The following is a 9950-nucleotide window of genomic DNA, read 5'->3' as shown; positions in this document are numbered from 1 at the left end:
GAACTTCTTAAATGAGAATGAAAATTATTAATATAAACACTTATGAGATCATTGCAATAACCACCTCTAACACTAACTACTACTCTTGTCATTGTCATTCTTGTCGTCACCATCCTTACCATTGTTACCATCATTGCCACATACAACATCACTAGTGCCATTGTTGCCAAGATAACCATTGTCACTGCCATGTGGTAATGGTAACAGTGGTGGTGGTGACAATGATTGTGAAGGCGATGATAGTGGTGGTAATAATAACAACAATATTTGTGATAGTAGTTGTGACAATAACGATAGTAGTGATGTTGAAAATAATGACAATGGTAGTGTTGTTAATGATGACATTAATGATGGTGGTGGTCGAGGAAGTGATGATAACAACAATATTGGTGTGGGTGGCAACAATAAAGGTGGCAATGATGACAATCACTACAAAAAATATGCAATTTAGCGACCACCAAAATCGGTCGCTATTTATCTTAGCGACCGAATTAGCGACCGAATTTAATCAGTCGCTAAAACCCTGGTCGCTAAGCTATTTAGTGACTGAAAAATTTTCGGTCGCTAAATAGTTGAAATGGTTTTGGTCGCTGAAGTGTATGGGACCAAATTAGTGACCGAATAAATCGGTCGCTAAATATTTATTTTTTATTTTATTAAATTTTATAGACGTCGCAAATTTGGTCACTATGAACCACTCATATTTGGCCTCTTAAGGATTTTATTTCACAATACTTAAGTTTTTAGCATGTTTTGTCCTTAATTACACAATTTTTGGAAACTTCCCAGAAGGTCTGTGACACCCTCTACCCCGCATATCATAAATCAATAAATTTAAATAATATAACTTTAATAATCAAACATGTTTAAAGAGTATCACATTTTTAACAAACATAATCAGCGGAAATTACAAAGAAATAAATCTCAAAGTTTTCAAAGTAATTTAAAATAACATTAACAACCTAATCTAATCTTATCTATACCCCGATGTCACATGTCCTATCAGAGCATAGCCCATAAAGAAGCCTAAGCTTCACCACCAACATCCTCAGCCTCATGCTGATAATCACCTGTATAACGGTTAAAGAAAAACAACACAAAGAAAAAGGGAGTGAGAAAACATCTCACTCGGCTCACAGTGTAGGAATATATATACTAGATAGCCAAACACAAACAAAACATATATAACATAGATTAACAATATCACATCTTACTCATTCAAGGCATATCCATTTGTCATATAATATCAAAAGACACATGTATGGACACGGACTACATTTTATCATGCATGTGGCGCCAGTCACTTATCACGTAGTATATTGCCACTAGCAATACACAAAGAGTAGTCTAGGAGTACATGCCGGGACACAACCTCTGCGCACTCTCACTAGAAGGACATACTACCAGAGTCTCGTCGGGATAGCTAAGCCGCGCAAGATACATCCCATGCACACAATGGGCGAGACTGGGACTTCCAAACCGAGCCATCCCCAAGGACTGATCCCCACAGCTTTTACACTAGGGGGCCTTCTCTGGCGGCGTATTCCATATCGTACCCTTATCACTTTATGCAAATGATGCATGTCAAACAAGACTCTATGCATTCTCATATCACTTTATCACTTTCCATGGTCATTTCTCTTTATCACATTTCATATCTCATTGTCACATTATCACATTATCTATCTCATGGTCAATCATATCTCATGTCATTTCACATCATATTTCATCATCACATCATATCATTAGAAACATCACATTCACATTATCATATCATATCATAATCTCAACAGAATTTCTATTCATACACACATATTAACCAAGCAATTAGAACATACAAACAATATAACATACAACAAACACAGGATTGGGGGCCAATCCCACTACCCAGCATACAATCCCACACCCAGAGCGATATTTCTCACTCCCCCCCTTACCTGGATGACAAGCGCTGAAACTAAAGAAGAGCTTCCTCCTCTAGACTCCTTCTACTAGGATAGAACCACCTCCTATGGATTCCTCTAGGTCTTCAAAGAGAAGAAGAGGAGAAGAAGAGAGTATAAGAGAAGAGAGAATGAGAATTGAGGGATGGTTTGCAATGGAGAAGTGAAGGGCTATTTATAGCCTTCAAGACACATTAAAAAAATGGAAAATAATGAAAAAATCTTAGACAAAACTAAGTGGAATGAATTAGTGAGATGAATTATTAAAGTTGGTGGGATGAATTAATGGAGTTGGTGTGAATTAATGGAGGGTGCCATGTTCTTTTCCTCACCGACTTTAGCTACTGATTTGGACCTTATAGACAGCCGAATCTGAAAATATTTCCTTCATGAAAGTTGTAGGATTTTCTCTTATCTTTCCATAGCCACCAAGTTTGTATCATTTGAACAACCACCGACCAAGTTATACCCCACAAACCGAGGCTTGCCAATCAGTCCAGCGAGAAACAATTGTATCAATCAAATTACAATTTGGACCTCCTAAACGACCGATTTTGCAAATGGCTATTTCTGTAAAAGTTGTGCGTTTTTCTCTTAGATTTCCATTGACACCAATTTTGCATCATTTGGACCATCACAGCCCAAGTTATGCCCTAAACACCGAGGCTTGCCAATCAGCCCAGCGAAAAACGGTTTTATTGAAAAGAAAGTTTACAACTATCTAATTAAGCCCAACAACACACATATCTTTCTAAGCATAAATGGAGTGTAAATTATCTACAATTGAAGTAAAATATAACCACCAATTTATGACCAAATACCACATAATAATAATAATAATAGTAATAATAACCATTTTGAAAACTAGGGTGTTACAATTCTCCCCTCCTTTAAGAAATTTCGTCCTCGAAATTTACCTGAAAACAGGAATGGATAATCTTCTCTCCCCTTGCTTTCTAGTTTCCATATAGCGCCTTCTTCAAAGTTTCCTCCCCAAATAGCCTTGACTAAAAGAATTTCCTTACCTCTTAGTTTCTTTACCCTCTTATCCTCAATCCTCAAAGGTATAGTCTCATAGGTGAGGTTATCCTTTAACTGAATGTTGTCGGATTCCACAATATGAGATGAATGTATTTTCTAGGTTGAGAAACATGAAAGACATCATGAAGATTTGATAGGGATGGAGGTAACGCAATTTGGAAAGCTACATCACCAATTCTCTTAAGGATCTGGTAGGGACCAATGAATCGTAGAGTAAGCTTGCGAGATTTAAGTGCTCTACCAATTCCAGTCCAAGGAGTTACTTTAAGGAATACATGATCTCCTTCTTTAAACTCAAGGTCTTTCCTTCTTTTATCATGGTAGCTCTTCTGCCTACTCTGTGATGCTCTCATTTTCTTTTGGATTGTCCTAACCTTTTCAGTAGTTTGTTGAACTATTTCAATTCCTAATATGACACTCTCTCCAGATTCTGCCCAACACAAAGGTGTTCTACATCTCCTACCATACAAAGCCTCATAGGGTGCCATCCCAAAATCTAGAGGTGAACCTAGGATCTCTATCCGAAACTATACTAGTAGGAACCCCATGCAACCTTACAATCTCACCTATGTACAACTTGGTTAACCTTTCCAAAGGGTATCTAATGTTAATGGGAATAAAATGGGCAGACTTAGTTAATCTATCCACAATGACCCATATAATCATCCAAGTTCTTCCATGTCCTAGCTAATCCTACTACAAAATCCATCGAGATGCTATCTCATTTCCACACAGGCACATCTAAAGGTTGCAGTAAACCTGAAGGTTTCTGATGTTCTCCCTTAGCCTTCTAACATACTAAGCAAGCATACACAAATTCTTCTATCTTAGGCCACTGGAATATTTTCCTAAGGTCTTGGTACATCTTAGTGGCTCTTAAATGGATGCTAAGAGTACTCTTGTGTCCTCCCTTTAAGATCATCTTTCTAATTTCAAGATTACTAAGCACCCAAATTTATTCTTGCACCTCAAAACAACATCAATTCCATTTTTTTTTTTTTTTTTTTATTTATAAATTTTAATCATATTCCTACTAATCTTTTCCACTTGGTTCACTAGAAAAGATTCTAATCTCATCCATTAATTCACTAGTTATTTTCAACCATAGTCAATTCAATGTTCCTAAAGGTAGTCTCACACATCAATCATAAGTCCCTAAATTCTCCAATCAAATCCAATCCTTAAATATATTAGTGATCATCGTAATCAAGGCATCTGTCATAATATTGATATTACTTCTATGATCATCTGTAAAGATCAAGCACCTAAGCATGTTATACATATCAAATCACTAATTTTACTGCTCCATCTTCAACCAATTCAAACCCCTATCCATCACCTTATTCTATAGTCTCATATCTTGTTACCAATATGAATCAACTAATTGTATTTCTCCAATTTATCTCAATGATCCACTTGTTACTCGAGTCACACCTAGTTTTTCACCACTAGGAGTAATCTCACAAGTCAGACTTAAATCCCTAAAAAGATCCTTCTTTCTAATCATAAGGAAAAATATAAAGGTTTCCTACTCAAAACATTGGTTACCACAATGGCTTTGGCCAAATAACCAGTAAGATCAAAATCTTATTCCTTAAAAATTTCTAACTATCTCTTTTGGTCAATAGATATTTAAAACTCTTATGATCGCTAAATACCTCAAGCTTAGAATCATATAGGTAATGTCTTCAAATCAAGGTCATGGGTAAGGTAATTCCTTCTCATAAATTCTCAATTTTCTAGAATCATAAGCTACTTATCTGTTCCTTCTTGCATCCACACTCTATCCAATCTTATCTTAGAAACATAACTATGTTCCACAAAAGACTTACTAAAATCTAGTAGTATTAACACTAGTCAATCTTGCCTTAAGAGTTGGAACTACTCTCGTACTTACTATCCCACATAAAGACAATACTCCTCTTAGTGAATGTAGTTAAGGGCAAAGCTATCTTAGAAATTCCTTCAATAAATCTCCAATAATAATAAGCTAACATCATAAAACTCTTATCTTCACTAATTGGCTTAGATATCTCCCCACTTAAATACAACTTCTACCTGAGACATATCCATGTTTACCTTAACTGGAATTTACAAGAACTAGAAAACTTATCTTATACAATAAAAATAATAAATAAATAAATCAATCAATCAATAAATAAGATAAAATAAAATAGTAATACTTAACATACAACCGTCTTGAATATATCTCCACCTTCAACTACAATATGATCATATCACACCCTAAGATCAATCTCACTAACCACACGACATTCACCAATTGATCCCTAAGGTAATCTATCCACATATCAACATACATGCTTACTAAATCATATTAGAATACCAACTTTAAACCTTCAAATATACCATCGATAAGCATGTACATGAACAAACTTTATCACATAGCATTATACAACCTTTAAACAACCTCTCAATCCTTATGCAAACACCCCAAAACAAAATCAATTCTTATCCTTGCATTGCCTAACGATTCAAAAATATCATGAAACCATACATATCCCTTCAACAATGTTTAAAGAAAATGATACCTAGAGAGTTATACTTATTCAAATGATCTCAAACCTATCTCAAAATAAAGATAAGAGAATAAGCTACAACTCCTACGAAGACATAGAATTCTAAAAAGATCATCTTCTTAGCTACAAATTTCAAAAACCGCAGCAGATATATTCAGCGCTTATAACTAGACCTTTGATCACCAAAGTAGCTATAACTAGAGTTCTATACCTCCGTTTTACCTGATTCCAGTTCCATTAGAAAGATAACGTCCAAAGCTACTACTTTTGTGAAGACCATAAAATCTGATTCTGTCAATATGATACTCATACAGGCACAACAAAATTTTAACGAAAATAATCCCCATATTATACAGCAATAGTGTACTAACATTTCACAAAATACCTCAACCATTCCAAACTCACTCCTTTCCACCTTAAACTCATATTCAAGCTTTCCATTACAATCCTAGACCAAAACAGCTCACATATTTAGTGCAAAGGACTTAGAGAATAATATTCACATATTACCTAAACCATAAAAGTTAACATGAAGCACCAATACTCAAGGAACGTTTCAACCTCTCATCAAAATATCAAAACTCCAATTCTCATATACAACCTCCTTGGATTCAATCGCTACTACTATAGATTCCTAAATTTCATTAATCGTAAACTTTTGACAAATTAATGTCTCTCCTAATTCTAAGGTCTCAATAGGCTTTATCCGTACTATTGGTACATAAGCTCACCATACGAGTGATACTACTCAACCACTACTTCTTACGTAAGCAAGAAGTATCAAACAAATAAGCAATTATGAAAAGAGCAATCAAAAATAGCATCATCAAATTATATCATGTCTATCAAACAAATCCTGAGAACACAATGCACACAACATAATCAATCATCATATTAGCACATCAATCAACTCATCACATTATTAATCTACCAAACAAGCATAGTAGACTCATAACTCACGGTCGATTAGATCGACTTGCTCTGATACCACTAAATGTGACACCCTCTACCCCGCATATCATAAATCAATAAATTTAAATAATATAACTTTAATAATCAAACATGTTTAAAGAGTATCACATTTTTAACAAACATAATCAGCGGAAATTACAAAGAAATAAATCTCAAAGTTTTCAAAGTAATTTAAAATAACATTAACAACCTAATCTAATCTTATCTATACCCCGATGTCACATGTCCTATCAGAGCATAGCCCATAAAGAAGCCTAAGCTTCACCACCAACATCCTCAGCCTCATGCTGATAATCACCTGTATAACGGTTAAAGAAAAACAACACAAAGAAAAAGGGAGTGAGAAAACATCTCACTCGGCTCACAGTGTAGGAATATATATACTAGATAGCCAAACACAAACAAAACATATATAACATAGATTAACAATATCACATCTTACTCATTCAAGGCATATCCATTTGTCATATAATATCAAAAGACACATGTATGGACACGGACTACATTTTATCATGCATGTGGCGCCAGTCACTTATCACGTAGTATATTGCCACTAGCAATACACAAAGAGTAGTCTAGGAGTACATGCCGGGACACAACCTCTGCGCACTCTCACTAGAAGGACATACTACCAGAGTCTCGTCGGGATAGCTAAGCCGCGCAAGATACATCCCATGCACACAATGGGCGAGACTGGGACTTCCAAACCGAGCCATCCCCAAGGACTGATCCCCACAGCTTTTACACTAGGGGGCCTTCTCTGGCGGCGTATTCCATATCGTACCCTTATCACTTTATGCAAATGATGCATGTCAAACAAGACTCTATGCATTCTCATATCACTTTATCACTTTCCATGGTCATTTCTCTTTATCACATTTCATATCTCATTGTCACATTATCACATTATCTATCTCATGGTCAATCATATCTCATGTCATTTCACATCATATTTCATCATCACATCATATCATTAGAAACATCACATTCACATTATCATATCATATCATAATCTCAACAGAATTTCTATTCATACACACATATTAACCAAGCAATTAGAACATACAAACAATATAACATACAACAAACACAGGATTGGGGGCCAATCCCACTACCCAGCATACAATCCCACACCCAGAGCGATATTTCTCACTCCCCCCCTTACCTGGATGACAAGCGCTGAAACTAAAGAAGAGCTTCCTCCTCTAGACTCCTTCTACTAGGATAGAACCACCTCCTATGGATTCCTCTAGGTCTTCAAAGAGAAGAAGAGGAGAAGAAGAGAGTATAAGAGAAGAGAGAATGAGAATTGAGGGATGGTTTGCAATGGAGAAGTGAAGGGCTATTTATAGCCTTCAAGACACATTAAAAAAATGGAAAATAATGAAAAAATCTTAGACAAAACTAAGTGGAATGAATTAGTGAGATGAATTATTAAAGTTGGTGGGATGAATTAATGGAGTTGGTGTGAATTAATGGAGGGTGCCATGTTCTTTTCCTCACCGACTTTAGCTACTGATTTGGACCTTATAGACAGCCGAATCTGAAAATATTTCCTTCATGAAAGTTGTAGGATTTTCTCTTATCTTTCCATAGCCACCAAGTTTGTATCATTTGAACAACCACCGACCAAGTTATACCCCACAAACCGAGGCTTGCCAATCAGTCCAGCGAGAAACAATTGTATCAATCAAATTACAATTTGGACCTCCTAAACGACCGATTTTGCAAATGGCTATTTCTGTAAAAGTTGTGCGTTTTTCTCTTAGATTTCCATTGACACCAATTTTGCATCATTTGGACCATCACAGCCCAAGTTATGCCCTAAACACCGAGGCTTGCCAATCAGCCCAGCGAAAAACGGTTTTATTGAAAAGAAAGTTTACAACTATCTAATTAAGCCCAACAACACACATATCTTTCTAAGCATAAATGGAGTGTAAATTATCTACAATTGAAGTAAAATATAACCACCAATTTATGACCAAATACCACATAATAATAATAATAATAGTAATAATAACCATTTTGAAAACTAGGGTGTTACAAGGTCACCCATCCCTACATTACTCCAAGTCAAACACGCTTAATTGTGAAGTTCTTATGAGATAAGCTACCGAAAAGCAAATGCATGTTGTTAGTATAAGTAGTACAAATTAATTCATTTAAGTCATCCTCAACTATCCAATCTCATACTTATATTATTTTTGGATCCTTATCATTTTGGTATATCCGGACTGTTATAAATATATAATAATATATATAATAATTATATTACTAATAATAATAATTATATTATATTTAATTAATCTTTATTTATATATATACTTACTTTTATAATTAACAATCTACTTATTTCTATTTAAAATTAATTTTATGATACAATTTACATTATTTATTATAAATTTAAAAGTTTAAGTAATAATTTATATATTTTAAAATGGGAAGGGTTATAATAACACTGGTATAACTTTTATACTAAATATTACACCGCTCAATAAATTTATATTAAATGTGAATTTTGTAAATCCAACCGATAGATTGAAAGTTCATATCACTTTATATGTTTATATCAATTTTTGTTAAAATTAAACAACAACTTAAAAGTAATCAAAGTGCTCATATTTTATTTGAAATGAATATATTACGTCAATTTTGTTTTACAAGAATGAAGTATCAAATCATCTTGAATTCATATAAGATTCTGTATATATGATCTAAGAGTAAAAAACTTTCAATCTAACGGTTGAATTTATAAAATTTACATTTAATATAAAGTTATTGAGCGATGTAATACTTAGTAAAAGTTACACCGATATTATTATAACCCTTCTCTTTTAAAATATTATTTTTATAAATTAAATTTTAACATTTTAAATAAATTATTAATTAACTTAATATATTTATTCATCTTAAATCTAAGATATAAAATTCAAAAAATATATTTATCCTTGTTTTATTTTCTAATTATCAACCATTAATAAAATACTAATTTAAAATTTAAATATAAAAATTCATTTAAAAATAAAGTTATCATAAGTTAGAAATATATATTATAAATATGGATCAAAATAAATAAGAAATTTTAAAATTCATATACTCTAATTAAAAAACTGCCTAAAAATTCAATCGTAGAAAAAAACCTCTAAATATTTTTTCACATAAATAACTATTGGTATTAATTATGTAGGAGTGCATATAAATATTTTTTTAATATAAATTAATGTCTAGCTCTTACAAAAAAAGAAAATGGGATTGATACTCAACAAAAATATTACCATCACTTTTAAGCAATTTATAAAAAATTTTAAGTTTTACTTAGTGACTATATTTAGCTACCGAATAGAATTTCGTTGCTAATTTTAACTAATATTTAGCAACCAAATAGAATTACATCACTAATTGTAACTAATATTTAGCGATTGAATTTAATTCTGTCGCTAAAAAAATCAAAATT

General features: G+C 33.3%; 1 long non-coding RNA gene across 1 annotated transcript; it reads right to left on the bottom strand.

The window, feature by feature from the left end:
• Positions 1-821: 821 nt before the first annotated feature.
• Positions 822-8570, bottom strand: LOC145950174 (uncharacterized). Its single transcript, XR_014428281.1, has 3 exons — positions 7659-8570; positions 1938-6791; positions 822-1070 (listed from the first exon to the last, which is right to left on the bottom strand). It is a non-coding gene; the product is annotated as an uncharacterized LOC145950174 (long non-coding RNA).
• Between the last annotated feature and the right edge of the window lie 1380 nt (positions 8571-9950).

Source organism: Cajanus cajan, chromosome 7 (assembly GCF_000230855.2).
Source record: "Cajanus cajan strain Asha chromosome 7, NIPB_CcT2T_4, whole genome shotgun sequence".
In the NCBI taxonomy this organism is placed as follows: domain Eukaryota; kingdom Viridiplantae; phylum Streptophyta; class Magnoliopsida; order Fabales; family Fabaceae; genus Cajanus; species Cajanus cajan.
The sequence above is the reverse complement of the archived record's forward strand: the minus strand, read 5'-3'. Positions and strand labels throughout refer to the sequence as shown.